This window comes from Lithobates pipiens, unplaced genomic scaffold (assembly GCF_037356315.1).
Source record: "Lithobates pipiens isolate NorthernLeopardFrog02 unplaced genomic scaffold, aLitPip1_a1.2 Scaffold_10, whole genome shotgun sequence".
Taxonomy (NCBI): domain Eukaryota; kingdom Metazoa; phylum Chordata; class Amphibia; order Anura; family Ranidae; genus Lithobates; species Lithobates pipiens.
The window spans coordinates 17,258,777-17,283,871 of record NW_027507686.1 but is presented as its reverse complement, the minus strand read 5'-3'; the positions used below and the strand labels follow the sequence as shown (position 1 = coordinate 17,283,871).

Here is a 25,095-nt window from a genome sequence, read left to right as displayed (position 1 = left end):
AATTAACGCCTAAACGCTTGGCACGCCTAGACGCGTTCTTTTTTTTTTTGTTTGTTTACAAGTGTCAAGCTTTTTTTTTTTGTACTCCTTCTGCCAGGAGGAAAGGAGTCTAGGAGAGTTAAGCCGGCAATAGATGGAGCAAAGGGGAATCCCTGCCGTCAGGCCATTGTATCCTCCTGGTAGGGGTAGGGGAAGCCATCCTCACCAGGTGAACACAGTGATTATTGCCTGAATGCTATACCAGCCGCTAGCGATAATCACATGTACAATCCAGCAGGCTGGCAAGTTGATCGATCGATTAACTTGGGAACATTTAGCCTGCCCATACATGTTTTGAATCTTGGCCGGTTCAGCCGGACAGCTCTCAGAATTTGATCTGATGTTCTAATCCATTCCTGGAGTAATTGGTATCATGACTCAGGATGTCGGGAATTTCATATCTACACAGCGAGACCTCTGGAATGACCATGTCATAAACACAAACAAGCGATAGCAACTGCTCAGGCGGTTATCATAGTCTGTTTTTAAAGTGCACCTGTGCAGCTCCAGTACGTTGGACAGTCTGGCCATAATGGACAATCTGTTGTCCATGGATCAAGCAGATGTGTGCCAGTTGATTGCTGTCTGGGTGGGGGATCTTCCAAATCACCACACTCTCCAGTGATCATTATGTACTCTGGTCTGCTTCCAGCCTTGTGATCCCTGAGCACGCATCCTGTACCTGCACCCATGCACTCCTAGCCCTTGTACACACGGTCGGAGAATCCATCGGAATGTATCCTATCGGACCGTGTCGTCGGATAATCCGACTGTGTGTGGTATGCATCGGACTGATTCCATTGGAATATCCGTCGGACCCAATTTTCCAACATGTTGGAAATATTTCCCGACCAACTGGGCTGATCGGACATACTCCGATCATGTGTAGAGAATTTTGATCGGACCAAGTGCCACGCATGCTCAGATCAAGTTCCTACATCAAAGCTATTGGCTACTAGCCTGAATGTAGTCCCATCGTAACGAAATTACGTCATCACGTTCTGAAAGATCAGATTTTTTCGCCAACTTTGTCCGACCGTGTGTATGCAACAGTTTCAGACAAGATCCGACCGGCAAAATCCGACGGATTTGGTTGTGGAAATCTCCGACCGTGTGTACAGGGGCTTAGACTGTTTTCCTCCCCTGTGTTATTCTGTGGATTCCTACTATCTTGGATTGTGTTACCTACAGACCATTGATCCCAGCATCTCCCCGCTTCAAGGGCTCTTCCCCAAGTTTTCAGCTCTCTACTTGTGTGAGTTAGAGAGCCACAACCTAGATTTCATCTGCAGCAAAACCCAAGTCCACCTTTGGAAACTCTGGTGAAAACAAGATGGCTCCTGGGCTTTTGTGCCTTGTCCCTTCTAAGGACTCACCATTGCTGTACAAGCGGACACACTGGCCTTGTCCCCCGGTCCCAACAGGTATCCTGTTTCCCCAAGACTCCTCTGTATCTCTGTGCCACCTCCATGGCCACTGCTGCTATTAATAATTTCTGGTTCTCAAGTCTGCACCCTACTTGGGTCTCCAGCTCGTGACCTGTTCAAGAGGAGCAGCGCTGTGGAAGCTGTGCGCAAAAGGCAGACAAAGTTTTAAGCACCAGTAGTATATGTGATCTGCCTGGTGCTGATCTTTTCCCTTTACTGCCATGCCTTGTTCTGCACAGTTCACTGTAAGAGAATAATGATCTGGGGGGCGCCACCATCTAAGTGTAGATATTTATTAAAACCAATGGATAAAAACCAGTTACACTCACCTATATAAAATAAGAGATTTGGCACAGTAAGTCCAGCGGGCATCTGCAGAGTTTGTCTGGGAAGCTGCCGGTTAAAGTCTGGAAGCTGTGTAACAGAGTTCAGCAGGAAAGCATTGCCAGGCAATGCAGAGTTGGTAGCAGGAAGAGGATGGGTGCATGGATGCCAGTGCAACCAGCGATTTAGAAAATATCTACACTTAGATGGTGACGTCCCCTGTCCCATTATTCTCTTACAGTGAACAAGTACCAGAAGATCTACCCATAACTCTGAAATGGAGGTGCTGCAGCCTTCAGTAGGATGGACTATCTAATTGAGCTACCCACAGAGTATACTTATTTATTGGATCACCCCCTCCAAATACTCCACCCTCCAGCCAGCCTTTGTGCCATACAACTGTTTTACTTTGCCTCTGTGTGGAGGCGGCCATCTTGGTCGAGGCATGGTTTTGCTTCCTCGTGTCAGAATCTCCAGCAAGGAGAACAGTGAGCAGCACAGTAGTGACGTCACCAATTTTAATTTTAACTCTCAGAAGAATAGCGGTCAGAGGTAGCAGTGCCTGAGAACACACTGCAGATATCCTGATATATGGCTGTTGGTACAGGAATGCCTAGGCACCCTCACATAATGGAACGTACACTGCTGTGGGCACAATTCACAAGTTTTTATGTTCCATGTTGCGTAACAAATCTTCACTTTTTGAGTTCAGGTCCACTTTCATTCCTGCAATAAGGCAACAGCAGCATCTGGATGCACCTCACCATCTCTACAGGTGTCCGTGCATGGCTGTATGGAATAACTATGTGCAGCATTGACCTTTGCACTATGTGACCTGCCCTATGCCAATGTGTGTACTTTTAATCACCAGTGCCTTGTAACGGATCAGTATAGTGTGTTGGGATCTTCTGAGTTCATATTACAGGGTATCTGCCGCATCCATAGAACAACAGCTGGCTTGTCTATGTCTGTCCGGAGTGACAAGGACGAGGCCTAAAGTCATGTTCATTTTCAACTGCCGTATATAATTAGTTCAGTGGCACTTCTCGGTCTAGTTCAGTTTAATTCCATTTTTAGGCCGGGTTCACATGGCAGTACCAATCCGTACACCTGTGCGACACGCCATCCTCACCCGCAAAGCATGCACAGGAGTTCGGTGCAGTCCCATGCATGCAGACTGTTCAAATGACAGGCGGACCTGCATGGGTCTCCAAGTGCATCCCCGGAGTGTAAATCCTTGTGGGTCTGATACATGGATTAGAACGCAGTCTGTCATTGATTTCAGCAGGCTGCATGGAACACCTGTGTATCCTGTGTGGAGGAAGACAGCCCTTCGCATGGGTGTATGGATTGGTACGCTTCAGTGAGTGAGGCCTTAAAGGGTTAGTTCACCTTTACCAAAATACTACCTATACAGGTTTAGGAGAAGCGACCCCCAGGTCATGGTGTATATTGGTACCATCAGCCTATTTTTTGCAAAGACAGGCATGATGATTGCACACCTGCGGGCTGGGTTTATATTCCCCCTCAGGAAGAGAGCTCAGGGCTCACACTTGGGAACAGCTCCACTCTACAGGCAGGTGGCCTGGTGTAGGAGTCGGGGGGGTGGGGGGGGCTTTCAGGTGGAGATCGGTCCACGAAAGAGAGACAGACAGTCTCTAGGAATCTGAGCCTGTATGTCTGCTGGAGTCAGATGTGGCCTGCGACCAAGAAGCACACAGCTGAGAACGTAAGTTCCAGGAGGGAGTTTGACTAAGTAAGAGTGAGTGAGCCGGGAGGCTGAAGTTTTTCTGGTATGCAATGATGGTGGAAACCCCTGCGAGGGAAGACTTTCTGTGAAGTTTGTTTTGTTTAAATAAAATTGGGCTACCACGCCCTGGACTGACCAGTATTCCTAAAAGTGCATACTCCACTTGAGTATAATCACCCCAGATCGTTACAGCTGGTGGAGAATGCGGGCACGGATGACGCTGTTCCAGATCCTCACATGCTGGAAGCCGTGAGTGTCAAGAGACTGTATGTATTGCTGTTGTTGTGTGAAGCAAAGTGATGTGTGTTGTGTCTCAGCCTTAACGAGACAGTACACCTAAAAACAAAAGGAACACCGGTCAGTTCAGATAACATGGTACCGAGCCTTGCTTCATATCCGCTTGATTAATCCACCCACAACTATCATTCACCCTCCGTGACTAAAAGGTTTTTTGTATACATGTTTCTTTGTGACAGACATCACAGAACATGTCAGGGAGACACGTGGGAAGTGCGATCTGTCTTCTTTGGGTGGCAGCCATGGAAATCAACAATGCCGACATCGTAAACACCTGTGGCAGCCATGTTTATACCACACAGAAACTGATATTGGTTTGTTGTCAAGAAAACACAGCTGAGTGGAGAGGAGTTCTCAGAATGTCAGCAGTGTAAGGACACCGCAGTGTGCTTAGGCTTATGGACACCATGGTGCACACAGAGGCTTATGGACACCGCGGCACGTGCACACACAGGCCTACGGACACCGCGGCGTGTGCACACACAGGCCTACGGACAGCGCGTGCACACACAGGCCTAAGGACACCGCGGCGCGTGCACACACACAAAGGCCTATGGACGGCGCGTGCACACACACAAAGGCCTACGGACACCGCGGCGCGTGCACACACAGGCCTACGGACACCGCGGCGCGTGCACACACAGGCCTACGGACACCGCGGCGCGTGCACACACAGGCCTACGGACACCGCGGCGCGTGCACACACAGGCCTACGGACACCGCGGCGCGTGCACACAGGCTCCTGTGATGGGGTTGAGCAGTAATGACTAGATTTCACTTAGCAATGTCCTGGAAGTATTCCCATGTATTTATTTACAGACACCCATTATCTGCATAAGGATTTTTGGTAAAGGTGAACTAACTCATTAAATAAAATAATAAATTGATTTTGACAGAAGGTACGCTGTTCAGATCAGATGATGCTTCATATCCGCTTGTTTAGTCCACCCACAACTATCATTTGCCCTCCGTGACTAAAGAGAGGTTTTTGTATACGTGTTTCTTTGTGACAGACATGAACATGTCAGGGAGACACGTGGGAAGCGCAATCTGTCTTCCTTGCGTGGCAGCCGTGGAAATCGACAATCCTGACATCGGAAACACCTGTGGCAGCCATGTTTTTACCACACAGAAACTGATATTGGTTTGTTGTCAAGAAAACACAGCTGGGGGGAGAGGAGTCCTCAGATTGTCAGCAGTGTAAGGACACAGCGGTGCGCATAGGCCTATGGACACCGGCACGTACACACAGGCCTACGGACACCATGGCACGCGCACGAACAGGCCTTACGGACAGTGCGGCGCAAGAACAGGCCTTACGGACAGTGCGGCGCGCGAACAGGCCTTACGGACAGTGCGGCGCGCGAACAGGCCTTACGGACAGTGCGGCGCGCGAACAGGCCTTACGGACAGTGCGGCGCGCGAACAGGCCTTACGGACAGTGCGGCGCGCGAACAGGCCTTACGGACAGTGCGGCGCACAACGAACAGGCCTGTGGACCGTGCAGCACGCAACAGCCACAATCCCTCTCAGTCGCCATTGTTGTGATAGGATGAGTTTGTATAGATTGATATAGATTTAGGTAGAGAGATATGGATTGATTTGATTTAAATAGATTGATTGATATAGATACATAGGTTGATACTGCTAGATTGATTGATTTAGATAGATTGACGTAGGTAGATTGATTTGATTCTTATAGATGGATGGATAAACAGATTGATTTATATGACTTGATTTACTTTAAGGCCTGGTTCACACTAGTACGATTTCAGATGTGTTTTCAGTCGCACAAAATCGAATGACAATGAAAATCATATTGTTTTCAATGGTGTCCATTCACTGCAAACCAGCATGGTGCGATTTTGGCAAAGTTTCCTGTACTAGTTCGGTGCGATTCCAGTGCAGTTTTGGCCCCATATAATATGCAAACCACGTCCAAAATGCAACCAACTCGCACTGCATAATCGCAGCCGCAGTAGTGTGAACCAAGCTTAATAGATTTTGATTGAGAAGATTTTTATAGATGTTTTTTTATATGTTATACAGACAGACTGAATATCTCCCTGGACCATATTATGTCTTATGACAGCATGTTCTGTATAGTCGCCCATTAAACCTGGGATGGTTTGTCACGGTAAGAGGACTATGTAGGCATTTCCCATGTATAGTTAAGTGCTGAGTAGCTTTCTCCTTTTTGGCGATAATTGCACCGAGGGAGGAATATTAGACGTGGTCCCACCTGACGCGCGGTCCCTGCACGCTCTGCTGACTGCTAGTAATTGCGTGTGTGCAGAATACAATGGAGGCAGTGTATTAATCCAACACATAATTACAGGTATCAGCTAGTCATTCCATCACTCCCAATGTTGTGGGAAATATGGATCGTGGGATTTTGCATTTAGACGGTCACACGCAATGACCGCCTCTCCCTGATGCACCAATACTGATGTGGGATACGCCTCTCTCCAAATTATTTATTTCCTTTCAATTAAAAACCTAATCCCACCTAAAATTAGGTCAGTTGTGGAATATCGGAGGGCTGGATAAGTCCATGGTTTTCTGTATCTCTTGTTGTCTGCAGAGGTGTGGTTTCCCCATTGCAATTCTAATTTCTGCCACCTCTACGTTATAAAACAAAGACAGTCTCCAAAATATTAGGTACATTGATGAAGAACGCCAGGTTGCGTTCCATATACAAACTCTGCTGTTTGTGTTATTCTTGGGAATTGAACACAGGTTCCCAGTGCTACAAGGTACTAAGGCCTCATTTACACTTCAAAATAAGACATTAGGCTTTTTTACAGCACCCTGAATGCCAATCAAAGCTCCTGTCACTAAATAAAATGGTCACCTTATAGTCCTGGTCACACGTTTTTGCTTTGCTTCAAAAATGATCCCCCATGTCGCTTTTTTAATGCTTCAAAGCGTCTCCAAAGCCTCCATAGAAGTCCATGACAGTGCTCGCTAACAGCAACTGAAGCATTTGAGGGCCTTTTATTCAGCTTCTTGGTTTTGGAGGGTTTGCAGGTATAAGATATCCCAGGATGCACTGGGAAACCAACAAGAGAACCAGAAAGACATCATCAGCAGTCACTTCCGGTTCATATGTATATATCCTGGAAGTGTCTGATGCAGCTGTCACATCTGGTGTGCAGTGTGGGGTAGCAGGAAGGTGAAAAGGGTTTGGAGTGGAGCAACTTGCAGGTGGCACACATGGTGTGCTACATGAGAGTGCTATAGCAGAAGGTGAGCAGGGACCAGAGGGAAAGGTCTGAGCGGTGGAGAATCAGCAGAACTGGGGGACCAGAGCAGGGGAAACTAGAAGATGTCGCACGTGGTGTGCAGCATAGGAGCAATCTAGTGGGAGGTGATCGGGGCAAGGAGGGAGAGGAGGTTCAGCAAACCAGAGGATCAGCAGAACTGGGGGACCAGAGCAGGAGAAGCTAGAAGATGTCGCACGATGTGCGCCGTGTGGGAAAAATCTAGTGGGAGGTGATCGGGGCCAGGAGGATCAGCAAACCAGAGGATCAGCAGAACTTAGGGACCAGAGCAGGAGAAACTAGAAGATGTCACATGTGGTGCACAGTGTGGGAGGTGATAGGGGCTTGGAGAGAGAGGAGGATCAGCAGAACTGGGGGACCAGAGCAGGAGAAACTAGAAGATGTCACATGTGGTGCGCAGTGTGGGAGGTGATCGGGGCTCGGAGAGAGAGGAGGATCAGCAGAATTGGGGGACCAGAGCAGGAGAAACTAGAAGATGTCACATGTGGTGCGCAGTGTGGGAGCAATCTAGTGGGAGGTGATCGGGGATGGAGGGAGAGGAGGATCCGCAAACCAGAGGATCGGCACAGCTGGGGGACCAGAGCAGGAGAAACTAGAAGATGTTGTGCGCAGTGTGGGAGGTGATCGGGGCTCGGAGAGAGAGGAGGATCACCTGAACTGGGGAACCAGAGCAGGAGAAACTACATGATGTCACACATGGTGCGCAGTGTGGGAGCAATCTAGTGGGAGGTGATCGGGGATGGAGGGAGAGGAGGATCAGCAGAACTGGGGGACCAGAGCAGGAGAAACTAGATGTCACACATGGTGCGCAGTGTGGAAGCAATCTAGTAGGAGGTGATCAGGGATGGCGGGAGAGGAGGATCAGCAAACCAGAGGATCAACAGAACTGGTGGACCAGAGCAGGAGAATCAAGATGTCACACGTAGTACGCAGTGTGGGAACAATCTAGTGGGAGGTGATCGGAGATGGAGGGAGAGGAGGATCCGCAAACCAGAGGATCGGCACAGCTGGGGGACCAGGGCAGGAGAAACTAGAAGATGTTGTGCGCAGTGTGGGAGGTGATCGGGGCTCGGAGAGAGAGGAGGATCACCTGAACTGGGGAACCAGAGCAGGAGAAACTACAAGATTGTCACACATGGTGCGCAGTGTGGGAGCAATCTAGTGGGAGGTGATCGGGGATGGAGGGAGAGGAAGATCAGCAGAACTGGGGGACCAGAGCAGGAGAAACTAGATGTCACACATGGTGCGCAGTGTGGGAGCAATCTAGTGGGAGGTGATCGGGGATGGAGGGAGAGGAGGATCAGCAGAACTGGGGGACCAGAGCAGGAGAAACTAGATGTCACACATGGTGCGCAGTGTGGAAGCAATCTAGTGGGAGGTGATCGGGGATGGAGGGAGAGGAGGATCAGCAAACCAGAGGATCAACAGAACTGGTGGACCAGAGCAGGAGAATCCTAGATGTCACACGTAGTACGCAGTGTGGGAGCAATCTAGTTGGAGGTGATCGGGGCCCGGAGGGAAAGGAGGATCAGCAAACCAGAGGATCAGCAGAACTGGGGGACCAGAGCAGGAGAAACTAGAACATGTCACACATGGTGCGCAGTGTGGGAGCAATCTAGTGGAAGGTGATTGGGGACTGGAGAGAGAAGAGGATCAGCAGGTAGCTGGGGGGGGGTTGCCACTGAGCAGGGGTTCAGCCAAGCTGTGGGTACTACTGGGTGGGGCATTGATAGACCTAGGGGAACTATTGAGCCAGTGGATGAGCTGAATGTGGGTGCTAATAAGCTGGAGATCTGCTGAGTGAGGGTACTACTTGGGATTCTGCTTAGCCCCTTTGAAACAAGTTGAAAATCAACACACTCGGGGCATTTGCCAAGCTTTAAGAAAGCATGTTGAAGCAGTAGGTGCTTTAATGTGTGTTAAAGTCAAAGCGGGTGGCCCAATGTTGTCCACTAAAGGTTGCCATGCTATCTGGTTTTCGGTGGATCTTCAAGTGCCTGCAATTCTATATTGTGTTTCTGTTCTCCTAAATGCATCTGGCGTCGGTAGGAGCGTCCATCTTCCCAGACAGGGACAGTGAACTTGCATTTTTTTTCTGGGTATTATGATTCATTCCTCTCCCTGTCATCAGTGGTATTCTTAGAAGATTTGAGTCACTGTGGGAAGCCGCAATCCCCGGAGAGCGAGCCATGACACTATGGATAAGGAGCTTGGCTACAGCTGTCCCTCGTATTTAAAAGGGATATTCATTTTTATTTTTATTTTTTAACGTTCCAGACTATAAAATACAATGTAACAACATTTCCCATTATCTGGTTCCCTCCCTCTGCGCTTTGTGGTTCGATCTGCTGGCCTCTATGTCACCACTGCCTCCTTTACTTAATAAGGGCCAGCGGGAGGAAGTGTCATCTTCTAACGATACTTTAACAGGCGATTTTCTGTTGCAGAAGGAGAGGTTGCGGGCAGCAAGAGAGGTGAGTATTTAGGTTCTTTTTGTACCGGGGGAGCGTTAATTTAGGATGGCTCAATCTGAAGTGTCAGTCGGACAAAGTCAACTGCAAAACAGGCCGTTTACCAAGCTCTTTATCTCAAGCTGCAATTTACACACATGACTCCTTGCAGTGTCTTCTGCGTTAGCAGACAGCTCAGTTTGTAGTTTCAATCAGAGCAGCCTGCTGTTGCTGCTGTGCTGTCTCTTGTGATAACCCTTGGTGCTTTGGGAATCCTTTGTTGTTTCAAATTTTTATTTGTAAAACAAAGATTGTTTGTAGGAAATCACAGGTGTTATAGGTTGATGCTACCTGCCAAAGTCTGCTCAAGAGGGATTTGATTGGCCATGATGGATTTTCCCAGTCTGTCAATATTATCTCTCTCGAGATAGGCGAGTACTTCTCTCTCCTTCCACCATCAACCCAAAAACATACAAATTTGCCCAAATATAACCTTACATGTCTGTAGAAAAATCTTAAAGTAAACCTGTGCTACGCCCATTTGGGGCAAAACGATTGGCTTGCTTTTAACCACTTGACCTCCGTAAGATTTACCCCCCCTTCATGACCAGGACATTTTTTGCGATACGGCACTGCTTTACTTTAACTGACAATTGCGCGATTGTGTGATGCTGTACCCAAATAACCCCCCCTCACAAATAGAGCTTTCTTTTGGAGGTATTTGATCACCTCTGCGGTTTTTATTTTTTGCTCTATAAACAAATAAGGCTGACAATTTTGAGAAAAAAAAAAAATAATTTTTTCTACTTTCTGCTATAAAGCCTATCCAATAAAATAATTGAAAAAAAAATCAATTCAAATCAAATTGCTTCATCAATTTAGGCCAATATGTATTCTGCTGCATATTTTTGATTAAAAAAAATCCCAATAAGCGTATATTGATTGGTCTCCGCAAAAATGATAGCGTCTACAAACAAAATATGGGATATTTTTATTTATTTATTTTTATTTTTTTACTAGTAATCTGCAACTTATAGCAGGACTGCAATATTGCGGCAGACAGTTGGACACAAACTGACACCCTTTGGGGACCAGTGACACGAATACAGTAATCGGTGTTAAAAAATAAATAAAAGCACTGTCGCTATACTAATGACACTGGCTGGGAAGGGGTTAAACATCGGCGATCAAAGGGTGCCTAGTCAGTGTTTTGATGTAGTGTGGGAGGTGCTTTTACCTAGGGGAAGACATGGGTCCTGGTCCCTGCTTTGCAGAGACGGGATCCATGCCTTCCCTCCTGTCAGAACAGCAATCTGCCTCATTTACATAGGCAGACCGCCGTTCTGCCTCTGCGCTGGATGATCTGTGGGTGCCAGTGGACACAGTGTCCGCAGTACCCACAGATCAGCTCCTGCTGTGTATAATCACAGCAGAAGCGGGCTGCCGGAGGCACGCATGTGCGCGCCCCTTACCAGAAGGTATGGGATTGCGTACTAGGTACGTGATCTGGTGCAGCAGTGCCACCTTGCCGCAGTATATTTAAGTTATGCAGTCGGCAAGTGATTAAAGTATGTGCAAACCCTAACAATAGAGCTGCACGGTTAATCGTTAAGAATCGAGATCGCGATTCTTTACCCCCCTCGCAAGCATTTTCCCGATTCTATGTTTTCTGCTCAAGCCCACGGCTGTAAAAAAAACAAAAAAACAGGCAGTCCGCCAAGTTTCGCAACATTCCTCAACTGCTGAGCTAACTATAAACGTTGTAACTTGTTCTTTAGATCAAAGGAATGAACTTCGGTCTGTAAATGAGAGAAGTTTAACTACTTAAAGGCTAAAACTTTTTCTGACACTTGTTGGTTTCAAGTTAAAAATCATTATTTTTGGCTAGAAAATTACTTGTAGAACCCCCAAACATTCTATATATTATAATGTTTGGGGGTTTTATAAGTAATTTTTTAATTTTTTTATTGAATTTATGTTTTTATACTTCTTAAAACACAGTACAAAAAAAGAAAAATGTGCTTTCTAAACAGGAAGTACGGCTTAACATAAAAATTCCACCATAAATTCCAGCTGCTTCCGAGACGTAGTCTGGATTGAGGGCCACTGACCCGGCTTATATAACATGACTGTCAAAAAAACGTGACTTATGGAAATTTTAATGCACATAACGCTATATTGTTTGTTTTAACAGAAACCATTGATTTTATTATGTGACTCTTGGCTTTAGGGTACTGATAGGTAGACATTAATAATAATGAATGCTAATAGTAAATAGGAATGTGTTTGCAGACTTTTAAGAGGAGTAGTTATGTTGTACTGGAGCTGCACGATTCTGGCCAAAATGAGAATCATGATTTTTTTTTTTTTACTTAGAATAAAAAGATCACGATTCTCGCGACCTAAAATCCTTCACATTATACAAAAAACAAAAAGGGGTTAACTTTACCGGTTGTGTTTTTTCTTTTTTATTCATTAAAGTAATTTTTCCCAAAGAAATTTGCATTTGAAAGACCACTGCACAAATATAGTGTGACGTAAAATATTGCAACAACCACCATTTTATTCTCTAGGGCAGTGATGGTGAACCTTGGCACCCCAGATGTTTTGGAACTACATTTCCCATGATGCTCAACTATATTGCAGAGTGCATGAGCATCATGGGAAATGTAATTCCAAAGCATCTGGGGTGCCAAGGTTCGCCATAACTGCTCTAGGGTGTCTACTAAAAAAATATATATAATGTTTGGGGGTTCCAAGTAATTTTCTAGCTAAAAAAAATAAAAAAAAATTAAAAAATTTTGTCCCAATGTTTTATTTTTTTTTAGGCACATTCATGATTTATTTTTTTAAGAAACAAGTGTCAGAAAAAAAGATTTAGACTTTAAGTGGTTAATCTTACTGCATTTACAGTTGTTTAAAAACTTGGCAGACTGCCTGGATTTATTTTTTTCACAAAGAAATGTATCCCTTTGATCTAAGAAAGAAGAGTTAGTTACAATGTTTCATGTTAAACTTGGCAGACTGCCCAGATGTTTTCTTTTGACAGCTGAGTGAGCAGATAAGTCTCTCCACTTGTTATATGAAAGAATCAGCAAACTCTGCAATAGAGATGTAAGGCCGGGGGGGGGGGTTGAATTGAGATCACAATTTTTTCATGATTAATTGTGCAGCTCTATTAATATAGTTTTCCCTTGCAGTGGGGCTGTGCCTGCACTACAGAGGTTAACGGCTCACCTTTGTCTAGGGCATATGTGTCAAACACAAAGCCCATGGGCTGAATATGACCTGCCAGGCCATTTCATGTGGCCCTCATACCTGCAGCACTTCCCTCATCGCCGCCCCCACTTTGTCTAAGCAGTTGATAGCAGAGAGGAGGACAGAACTCCTCCACCAGGTCCTGCGGTTCTCTGTGCAAGAGGCTAGCCTCTGACACCCCTGGTCTAGGGTATTGGAGAAGGGAGATGTACTTGCCTAATCCTCCAATCCTGCCAGCAGAAGACTGGTCCCCTGCTGCTCCTTAGCTATTGCCCCCCCCCCCCCCCCGCCTTAGAGAGGAGGACAGGACGACTCCTACAGATCCTGTGCCTCTCGGTAAATATGCAGCACCCTCTTGTCTCTGCTTCCCCTGGTCTTAGCATTCAGCATACTCTGGAAGCTGACTCCAGCCCTCCTCTGGCCCTCCTCCAGACCCTACGCGTTCTGTTTCCCAGCTCTGCCCCCAGCAGCACAAGGTAAGGGGGGGGGTAAACTGTGATGTAAGGAAGGGTGGGGGACTTATGACTTCTGATGGTGGTGGGAACTCTTGATAACTGATGTAAGGGTGGGTGAGGTGCTCTTGACATCTAGTCTTACCGATACAACTGGCCCTTTGAGGGCAACCATAATGTTGATGCGGACCGTGATGAAATTGAGTTTTACACCCCTGGTCTAGAGGTTTGGAGAAGGGAGATATACTTAATAAATCTTCCGATCCTCCCAGCACAAGGCCAGTCCCTGCTGCTCCTGCCCTAGACCAAACCCCCCCCCCCCCCCCCATGGTCTAGTGATCTTGTGCAGTGGACTGTTGTGATATCATCAAGCCCAATAAACTGCTCTGGATTTGAGGATGTCAAGCAAAGTTCACCGCTGGATCGTTGGTGAGTGATGTTGGCCACTGGATCGGAGGATCAGGTGAGTATAAGCTATCTGGTTAACCCCCCCCCCCCCCCCCCCCGGAGTTGGGCTTCAAATCTAGTAATGGCATATATTCAAAAGTGTGTAGACTAGGTTGAGCCCAGCTTACGTACTATGAGGACTTCTGGCTAGTAGACCTTCCTCCAGACGAGTCAGACCATGACTGCACAATTGTCCGCCCTTGCATCTCTATGGCCAGGCTTGAGCTCAACCTCAAAGGGTTTTCCTAAAAACAAAGGGGCCTACTGTTGCATATGAGGGTACCTGGGTACCTACCTTCTTTCCTCCTTTTATAGATGATGCCTTCCACAAAAGGTACCTCTGATAGCTAGCAATAGTTCCATTCATCTGAAGGTCACCGTGTGTTTTTTTTATTTGTTTATGCATGTGGAAGCCCCCCTATTTCTGGCCCCAATAAGAGGAACTATGGATTAAAGATGACGGTTGATGAACCGGTGATGGTCCCTGCTCCCCTCCCCATTTAAACTACTTTTCAAAAATTCTGAGACGCCACCCACCCTCCTCCTCTTCTCTTCTCGTTCATCTTTACGCGTTATGCATCATTGTCGTTACCTTCCCTTTTTGAAGACTCAATAAAAACGACTGAAAAGAAGAATTCTGAGATTCCATCCTTACAAACTTGGATCGGCCGCCGGGTGTCCTGTAATGTCTGTTGGCATATTTACAGCGTATATATTCCATAAACAAAATACCTCGCAATTGTCGCAGCACTATTTATTGCTAGCAATCAAATAGTAGTTGACTTGTAGAGACTTGCCCCGCCAGCTGAAATTGAATGTGGTTGGCTGCCTTTTGCAGAAATAGACCCATTGTTTAGGCACGGCTATGAATAGCCCAGGTTTTTAGTTTTCATTTTATCAAGCCAGCATTCGACATTGGATAAGCTCTGGGCCAAGAGATAATGATCGTAAAGCAAATAAACAATATACACCCAGCGTGTTCTCCAACTATTCCCCCGACCCAGCCAAAGTAAACACCGCTCTGACAACGTTTACCTCCTTGCCGAGCAGCACTGGATACAATTCATGATGCTGCACAGGGCATGCCGCAGGTGACTTCCAGATCACCTTTGACGTGGGGCCAGCTGTCCATAGCCAGCTTTGAGAAATTCCCATCAGCGCTGTGATAGTTTAGAGTACTGGACAAAGTCTGATTTGATGAATTTCTGTCAGCAGTTTATGTGGGTTGCAGGGTATGAACGTTCTGCTATGTTACATTTTCTTATCAAGAAGTAAATAAACTTTAAAAAAAAGTCCTCCCAATTTCACCAACGATGTGGCACTATTCCTCCCAATTTCACCAATGATGTGGCACTATTCCTCCCGATTTCACCAACAATGTGGCACTATTCCTCCCTATTTCACCAACGATGTGGCACTATTCCTCTCGATTTCACCAACGATGTGGCACTATTCCTCTCGATTTCACCAACAATGTGGCACTATTCCTCTCGATTTCACCAACGATGTGGCACTATTCCTCTCGATTTCACCAACGATGTGGCACTATTCCTCCCGATTTCACCAACGATGTGGCACTATTCCTCTCGATTTCACCAACGATGTGGCACTATTCCTCCCGATTTCACCAACGATGTGGCACTATTCCTCCCGATTTCACCAACGATGTGGCACTATTCCTCTCGATTTCACCAACAATGTGGCACTATTCCTCTCGATTTCACCAACAATGTGGCACTATTCCTCTCGATTTCACCAACAATGTGGCACTATTCATCTCGATTTCACCAACGATGTGGCACTATTCATCTCGATTTCACCAACGATGTGGCACTATTCCTCCCGATTTCACCAACGATGGGGCACTATCCTCCCAATTTCACCAACGATGGGGCACTATCCTCCCAATTTCACCAACGATGGGGCACTATCCTCCCGATTTCACCAACGATGGGGCACTATCCTCCCGATTTCACCAACGATGGGGCACTATCCTCCCGATTTCACCAACGATGGGGCACTATCCTCCCAATTTCACCAACGATGGGGCACTATCCTCCCGATTTCACCAACGATGGGGCACTATCCTCCCGATTTCACCAACGATGGGGCACTATTCCAGCCAATGTCACCAACGATGGGGCACTATTCCAGCCAATGTCACCAACGATGGGGCACTATTCCAGCCAATGTCACCAACGATGGAGCACTATTCCAGCCAATGTCACCAACGATGGAGCACTATTCCAGCCAATGTCACCAACGATGGAGCACTATTCCAGCCAATGTCACCAACGATGCAGCACTATTCCTGCCAATGTCACCAACAATTGGGCAAAATGAATCCATTGTTGGGGCACGACTCCTCCCACCTACACCAATGAAGGAGCACTATTCCTCCCAATGGCCTCAACAATTGGGCCCAATGACACGAACAATGGGGCACAATTCTTCCCAATGACCGCAACAATTGGACCCAATGACACATGATGGGACACAATTCCTCCCACTTAACACCAAAGGTGGGGCATTGTTGATTCCCACTGACGTCATTTTCTATACCCAGTGGCCACAGTCCGGCCCCCCTAAAGTCCAAGGGACTGTGAACTGGCCCTCTGTTTAGAATGTTTGTAGACCCCTTCTATAGAGTATGCTACACAAGTGCTGAATCTTGTCTGATCGCATAGTGCTCCAATTATGTGTGATTGATCACAACAAGATGCTCCTGCATGCTGCTTGTGTAGCTATTTTAGCAATTTTAGTAGCACAATAGATCTACTGAAATTCTCCGGTGTAGCACTAGCCTAGTGACCCTTATCAGCAAGTGATTAAGCCTCTCCTAGCAAGAGATTCTAATTAACTGATACAAAGACGGAGCTGTGCCGCTCCAGGTGGGAAGGATTACTCCCTTCAACCATGTGGTGCCGGTCCATTCCGCAGCCTGAATAAGTGCCAATGGTTCAAGAAAGGTTGACCGCACTTCCAGGTATGAAGCAGTGATAATTACTTTATTGAAGATAAAAATCCATCAAGATACATCATAGGACATCATGAGACCTCTATGCAGGCATGGCAAGATTAACACGTTTCACAAATCAAGGTTCGCTTCGTCATAATCTGAGTTCTCATGAGGTCTTATGATGGATTTTGATGGATTTTTATCCTCAATAAAGAGATTAAAATTGCCCGTGTAGTTTAGCCTTTTAGCCCTTGTACACACGGTCGGACATTCCGACAACAAAATCCATCGGATATTGTCTGAAACTGCTGTCACATATACACGGTCGGACAAAGTTGTTGGAAAATCAGATCGTTCGGAACGTGATGACGTTATTTCGTTACGGCGGGACTACGTTCAGGCTAGTAGCCAGTAGCTTTGGTCTAGGAATTTGATCTGAGCATGCGTGGCACTTTGTCCGATCGAAATTCTCTAAAAACGATCGGACAAAGTCCGATTGGATCATGTTGTCGGAAAATTTTATAGCCCAGCTCTAAAACTTTGTTGGTCGGATATTCCGACGGAAACAGTCCGATGGAGCCCACACAAGGTCGGATTATCCGACAACACGATCCGATCGGACATTTTCCATCGGAATGTCCGACCGTGTGTACAAGGGCTTAAAGAGACATTTCAAGAGGCGCCGTCACATTCAGGCATAGCGATCACTATCGCATGGAAGGTGGTCGAGGTATTTTGTACTGGGTGAGGTAAAGGCCTGTGTGGTGAGGGACTGCTGGACATCTATCACTGGCTTGTGCGGAAGGAGCCCTGGATGGACAAAATGACAGGTTCTCTTTCCACTTGAATGGATTTTATTTGCAAAACTCAAACCATTGAACAGTCTTTCAACTTGGGATCAGAGCGTTGGAAAAGGAAGTTTTTTAACAAGAAACTTGGTCTTTATTAGAAGGAGATGGTACAAAATCCACGCAATACATAACATAGTATCTTGCAAACATAAACAATGCAGTATACATAGACTCATTGAACTCCAAGAGATGCATCCATTTTGCTTCGACAGGGTCCGTTCAACCCAGATGGAAAATAGGGGGGGGGCAGGGGAGAAAGGGGGGGAAGGGAAGAAGGGGGGCAGACAGCATAAGCCACACAACATCCTCTTCCCGATGCGCCGGGGGGGTAAAGCACAAAGGCTCCCAGCCAGTCATCACAGCGGGCCAACCCAAGGTTGCCACACTTTCATAAACTTTTGGGGGCACCCCCTAGACAGGTTCTCTTTAAACTACACAGTTCTAAGCGAAATCCACCATAGTGTGCAATCCATAGAACACATCCTTCTCTGCGTCATCATTTGCACTGGTATTCCTGCAAACCCTCAACGTCTCTCCTCTTGTACATCATCCTGCAGTCTTTATGAATTGCCCTATTACCTTGATGAATTAGTGGAAACCTCTAGATCTCTGATCCTCAAGAGAAGAGAGTATATATACAATAATACATGGCAGATTTATACAAGAACCGTACGCACTCTAGGAATCTGCTTTTCCCTGCCGTCAGCGGGGTACGCTGCAGTCTCTCAAGCACTGGGCCACACTGCGGCCTCTTGTCATGCTGAGGCTGCATTTTGGTGGCCTCCTGGAATTCCGGCATTTCGTATTTCTTGTGTTTATATTGTGGCAGTGACACCCCCCCTACTCCTCCTTCTCTCGGTGCTGTAGGATAAGCGAGACATGCTTTAATAAACAGTCTTGGTTTGGAAAAACTGAGCTCTTTACCACTAAGTAGCATAGACTTGACATCTGGTCTCCTAATACTTAATCCCGTTTCCTGTTGGATTTTGCCCCCAGTAAGATCATAGACTATCTCCAGGAACGCTTGTTGGTTTGTAGCGTAGCAACGTGGTAACACTGACTCGAAAACTTGGGACGTTCTCGCCCAGAAAGTTGACGTAATAAGAAGGAATCTTTAGACTTTAAAATGTATGGGAAAGGTAGAGACTCAAGGTGACCCGAGAACGCACCTCTACTAACATGATACATTGGGGGTTATTTGCTTCTTTTTTTTTTGTATAATCTATTTTATACTATCAAAATAACATACATTGAGAAAAGCAAAACACGACAAAACAGAAAAATTTAAAAAACAATAAGTGCCCTTACAGTAAGGGCACTTATAGGGGCACATAGAGGGACAAGGGAGGACATTGGGTTACAAGAGCAAAGACTCCTCCGATACATTCGGTTAGCCAGCCTCGTATGACTTCATCAAGTCATACCCCAGTCATAAGGGTGCTTGTTGGGTATTTTAACCATTGTATCAAAACCGGATTGCATTCTCACATATAGGATACAACACCTCAGGTGCTGCATCCAATATAACCCGAAGTGAAATGGTGGGGGAAGGGTGAGAAGGGGAATGGGCATACCTGAGAACAGAACGATCAAGCAGCACAACAGCAGTAGGTGTAATTCTCTAGGAGAAGGGATCTCACCGCTCCAGGAGCACACATGCAGGCTGTAAACTGTCTCTTCGGATGGGAAGCCACAGGTGCTGGCTATTACCACTAGCAACAGATGAAAAACGAGCTCTGGACTGCCGCACTCTTCAGAAGACCACTTTCTTTTATTGGGAAATCAATGGCTATGATTAAAGCGGAGGTCCACCCTAAATTGGACCTTCTGCTCATTGGAATCCCCCCCCCTCCGGCGCCACAATCGGCACCTTTCAGGGGGGAGGGGGGTGCAGTTACCTGGATAATCCAGGTAACTGCACCCACTTCCGGGATAGCTCTCTGCGGAAAGGGGCGTAGATCTACGCCCCTTTCCGAAAGTCCCCCGCGGCCTGCTGGGAAACACACAGATCCCAGAGGCAGCGGGTCCATCCTTATTGCGCAGCGCGATTCGCGCATGCCCAGTAGGGAACCGGGAAATGAAGCCGAAAGGCTCCACTTCCTGATTCCCATACCCAAGATGGCGGCAGCAGCACCCGAGAGACGATCGAGAGATCGGCTTCGGGTGCCGACATCGCGGGCGCGCTGGGCGGGTAAGTGTCCTTATTTTAAAAGTCAGCAGCTGCAGTATTTGTAGCTGCTGGCTTTCAAAAAAAAAAAAAAGGTGGACTCCCGCTTTAAGCACTACAGCTAGTGTGAAGCGTCAGAAATTTTTCCTTGTTCGCTGTGTTTGTTGAGCTGTGATGTGATTTCCCAATAAAAGAAAGTGATCTTCTGAAGAGTGCGGCGGTCCAGAGCTTGTTTTTCATCTGTTGCTAGGTGTAAATCTCTAACCGTTATAGAGAACCTAGGGGTTTGAGGCACCTAGGTCTCACCCTCCAAGAAATTATGTACCACCATTCTCCAATCAGCCTGTCTGGGAGTGGCAGTGGGTGGATCATATTAGACCAGTGGTGGCGAACCTTGGCACCCCAGATGTTTTGGAACCTAATTTCCCATGATGCTCACCTACACTGCAGAGTGCATGATCAGTGTGACCCCTGTTTCAGTTTGTCATTGTTCTGGGACCCCATTTGCCATTGTTTTGCTACTCCGGTGCCATTGTTCTTGAACCAGTAGTGTCAGTTGGTTGTTGTACCCCTGTGGCAGTGTACCATTCTGTAACCAGCTCTTCCTTGCTCTAGGACAGTGATGGCGAACCTTGGCACCCCAGATGTTTTGGAACTACATTTGCCATGATGCTCTGGCACTCTGCAGTGTAGTGGAGCATCATGGGAAATGTAGTTCCAAAACATCTGGGGTGCCAAGGTTCGCCATCACTGCTCTAGGATCACTATCAGTTTATATAATTGTTCTGAGATCAGGTGTCGTCTTTTTGGATATCCTTGTGTCAGTGTCATTGTTTTGGTACCCCAGTGCCATCATGTAATTGTTCTGGGGCCACAAGTGCAAGTGTGTAATTTTTTTGGCTACCCAAGTGTCAGTGTGTCCTTGTGTTGGGACCAGTATGTCGTTCTTTTTGTACCCCATTGTCATTATTCTAAGACCACTAGCGTCAATGTCATGGTTTTGATACCCCAGTGTCAGTTTGTCATGGTTTTGGTACTCCAGTATCATTGCTCTGATACCCCTAGTGCCAGTATTTCATAGTTTCTTATAGTTTTGATTCCCCGGTGTCAGTGTAACCTTGTGCCGGGACCCCACAAGTACCAGTATGTTTCTCTTTTGGCACCCCAGTGTCGTTGTTTGAGAGCACTGGTGTCATTGTGTCATGGTTTTGGTACTCTAGCATTATTGCTCTGGGACCACTAATGTCAGTATTTCATTGTTTTGGAACCCCCAGTGTTGGTATGAAAAACGATAATGGGTAAATGGTATTGGCGTTGCTAATGTGTAATAGTATAAACAATATTCGATAATGTAAACAATATTAAAGTGGTAAACAAAAAAACATAAACAACTTTGAAAAGTTGCAACACCTTATACAAAGTGCTGCTAGGCTACCGCATCATATATAAACCAGATGGTGGAGCAACATGGCGCCGCTTCCGATTACGTCTTTTGTGACGAAACGCATAAGACTGAGCTATTTGCATCATTACGTCACATCCGGTTTGGTTTGTGGGACGCACCGAGACCTGGAATTACTGATTTTTGTACACACGCCTGTATCTGTCTGGATTCCTGAAAGTTTTTTATTCTTTTCAGCGCAATAAAGCATTTAGTTTTAACGGAGTGGCGCTATGGGTGTCAATATTGTTTTTTCATGAGAACACTGGGGCGAAGAAAAACAAGGAGGCTGCAGTGAGGACCCTCTATTTACAGTCATTTGGTACTGTGAAACCTGGTTGCCCTTCAATGGGTAGTGTCATCTGGTGAGTGCAGCACATAAGGGGGACACGAGTGTGACACAAAGAATTTGCTTGGATCTGTGTACGTTTTCTGTAGCACCTTTTTCACTTCTTAATAGATGGAAATTTCATGGACTTCACTTAAGTTTATGGATTTTTATTATGTTACTATTGGAATATCTCAATCAGCTGTTATTGCACTTGCCACTTTGTCTAATGCCGCGTACACACGAGCGGATTGTATGGCGTACTTAGTCCGTCGAAACACATTTCAGCGGACAATCCGCTCGTGTGTGGGCTTCAGCTGACTTTTTCAGCGTGCAGTCCGGAGTACTAAGAATTTCAGTTTTTTCTAAATTCTGTCCGTCGTACTTTGGTTTCAGCGGACAATACGGTCGTCAGTATGCTAGTTCGACGGACTAAGAATGGCGCATGCCCAGAAAGGATTTACACGGCGGAAGGGTGCTTTGCTGTGTCTTGGACTTCCTATTTCTAGTTCCGTCGTACGTGCTGTACACGTCATCGCGCAAGCTTTCGACGTACTGTTTGTGTATCCGTGTGTGGTCAAGTCCGTTCAGTGGAAAGTACGACGGACTGTCCGTCGGATTGTATGACGGACTAAGTACGCCATACAATCCGCTCGTGTGTACGCGGCATAAGGTGTTGCAACTTTTCAAAGTTGTTTGTTTTTTATTTACCACTTTAATATTTTTTTACATTATCTAATAATATATACATTATCAACTATAATGCCCTGTACACACGGTTGGACTTTTCCGACAGAAAATGTGCGATCGGATCGTTTTGCCGGAAAATTCCGATTGTGTGTGGGCTCCATCTGACTTTTTCCATCGTAATTTCCGACACACAAAGTTTTGAGAGCAGGATCTCAAATTTTTCGACAGCAAAATCCGATCGCGTAAATTTCCGATCGTGTGTACACAATTCTGACGGACAAAGTGCCACGCATGCTCAGAATAAATTATGAGACGAAAGCTATTGGATACTGGCCCGTTTATAGTCCCGTCGTACGTGTTCTGCCTCACCTCATTTTGAACGATCGTATTTTCCAACAACTTTGTGCGACCGTGTGTATGCAAGACAAATTTGGGCCAAAATCTGTTTGAAAAAATCTGACTGATTTTTGTCGTCGGAAAGTCCGACCGTGTGTACAGGGCATTACACATTTTCAGCGCCAATTCCATTTACCCATTATTGTTTTTCATTGTTGCCATTCACCTATTGGTGCTTGGCATATGTGGAGGCAGCAGCTATTACAGTTTACCTGAGTCCATAGGGCGGAACCAATTTATTGTATTTTCCCCCGTGTTAGTATGCCATAGTTTTGGTGCCCAATGTCAGTGTGTCAGTGTTTTGGTACTCCGGTATCATTGCTCTGGGACCACTAGTGTCAGTATTTCTTGGTTTTTGGACCCAAGTGTTGCTATGCCATCGTTTTTGCGCCTCTACTGTCAGTGTGTCGTTATTTTGGTACTCCAATATTATTGCTCTGGAACCCATAGTGTCGGTATTTCATAGTTTTGGTATCCCAGTGTTGGTGTATTCTTGTTCCGTGACCACAAGTAACTAGTATATCATTCTGTTGTGTAGTGGGTAGCACTCTCACCTAGCAGTAAAAAGGGTCATTGGTTCGAATCCCAACCACGACACTACCTGCCTGGAGTTTGCATGTTCTCCCTGTGCCTGCGTGGGTTTCCTCCGGGTACTCCGGTTTCCTCCCACACACCAAAGACATGCAGGTAGGTTAAATGGCTTCTGTCCAAAATTGGCCCTAGTATATGAATGGGGACCTGGGATTGTGGGCTCCTTGAGGGTAGGGATGGATGTGAGTGTGCAATGTACAGGGCTAAGGACAATTGTAGACACTCAGGTTGGACTGGATGGACTGGTGTCTTTATTCAACCTTACTAACTATCTAACTATGTAATTCTTTCGGGAACCCTGGTGCCATTGTCCTGAGACCACAAGTGTCAGTGTGTCATGGTTTTGGTATTCTAGTCATATTGCTCTGTGACCCCTAATGCCAGTATTTTATGGTTTTGGGACCCCAGTGTCAGTATTTTATGGTTTTGGATCCCGGCATCAGTATTTCATGGTTTTGGGACCCTGGCGTCAGTATTTCATGGTTTTGGGACCACTAGTGTCTATATTTCATGGTCTTTTTTTCCCCAATGTTGAAATTTCATGGTTTTAGTACCCCAATGTCAGTGTCCCATTGTTCTGAAACCCCATGTCAGTATGTCAGTGTTTTGGTTTCTACCCACCAATGTTCTTGAGCCACAAGTGGCAGTATGTCATTGTTTTGGTACTCGGCTTTAGGTATATCATTGTCCTGGGACCACAAGCATCCATTTGTTATTTTCAACCCTAGTTGTCATTGTAGCATTGCATTGTGTCCATGAGTGTCAATGTGCCGTTACTCCTTGACCCTTAGTACCAGCCCGCCATTGCTCAGGAGCCTCGTTGCATTATTATTTTGCAACCTTAAGTGTCAGAATGTCATTTTATCAGTTTCTCTGATGTCATCGGGTCATTGTTCTTAGATTCCAAAGGTCAAAATTGTATTATTACGATAACCTCACAAGACAAACGGTTCTCTTTGCCCGTAGCAACCAATCGGTCAACTTGTCATTCTCCCTCATGCAGTATGAGACGTTTAAAGGTGGAATTTGGTACCTAAGGCATTGAGAAATGTTCATCTGTCTAAGGCCGCGTACACACGGGCGGACTGTTCGCCCAACTAAGTTCGTCAAACAATCCGACAAACAGTCCGCTCAAAATTTGCATGAACGGACTTGACCCCACACGATGAACGAACAGTCCGCTGAAAGCGTGCGCGATGACGTCTACAGCACGTACGACGGGACTAGAAAAACGACGTCCTATACACTGCAATGCAACCTTCGGCCGTGTAAACCCTTTCTGAGCATGCGCGATACTTAGTCCGTCCAACTTGCCTACACACGAGCGGACTGTCCGCTGGAACCAAGTTTGGACGGACAAAACCAAGTTTGAACGGACTGTCTTACGGAAATTCCGTAAGACTTTGTTCGTCAGACTGTCCGCTGAAACAGTCCGCTGAAGCCCACACACGAGCGGACTGTCCGCTGAAACACTGTTCAGCGGACTAAGTTGGGCGAACAGTCCACCCGTGTGTACGCGGCCCAAGAGTTTGATAAATAAAGCATTTAACCTTTAATATCTAGAGAATGAGTGGCTGCACCTAATATCCATGGAATGAGTGTCTGCACTGCCCTTACGTAGTCCTCTTGATCCCTGTGTTTATTTGAATTGTTCTACGCGGTTGTGTTCTGTACATTGAATGCTCGGCACAATGACTCCGCACTGTTATTCTAAGGATGGATGAGTTAGCGAGCTGTTGCAACTCAAGGGCTCCCCTAGTGGCGGCCTGTCACTCTGAGCACTGCAATATTCCGCTCGTTAATGTCTGTGTTTTTCCTTTTTGAGGCATCATATCCATATTAATAACCCGAGCTGACTAAATGCTGCACTCGAACGTGCCGATGTGTGTCCTCATACCTGATTCATCCCCAAATCCTATTACAACATTTTCCTTATGACTTATA

At 46.3% G+C, this 25,095-nt stretch overlaps 1 protein-coding gene across 1 annotated transcript in view; it reads left to right on the top strand.

Moving 5' to 3' along the window:
• FHOD1 (formin homology 2 domain containing 1) overlaps window positions 1-25,095 on the top strand; it is a 188,680-nt gene that overhangs the window by 73,578 nt on the left and 90,007 nt on the right.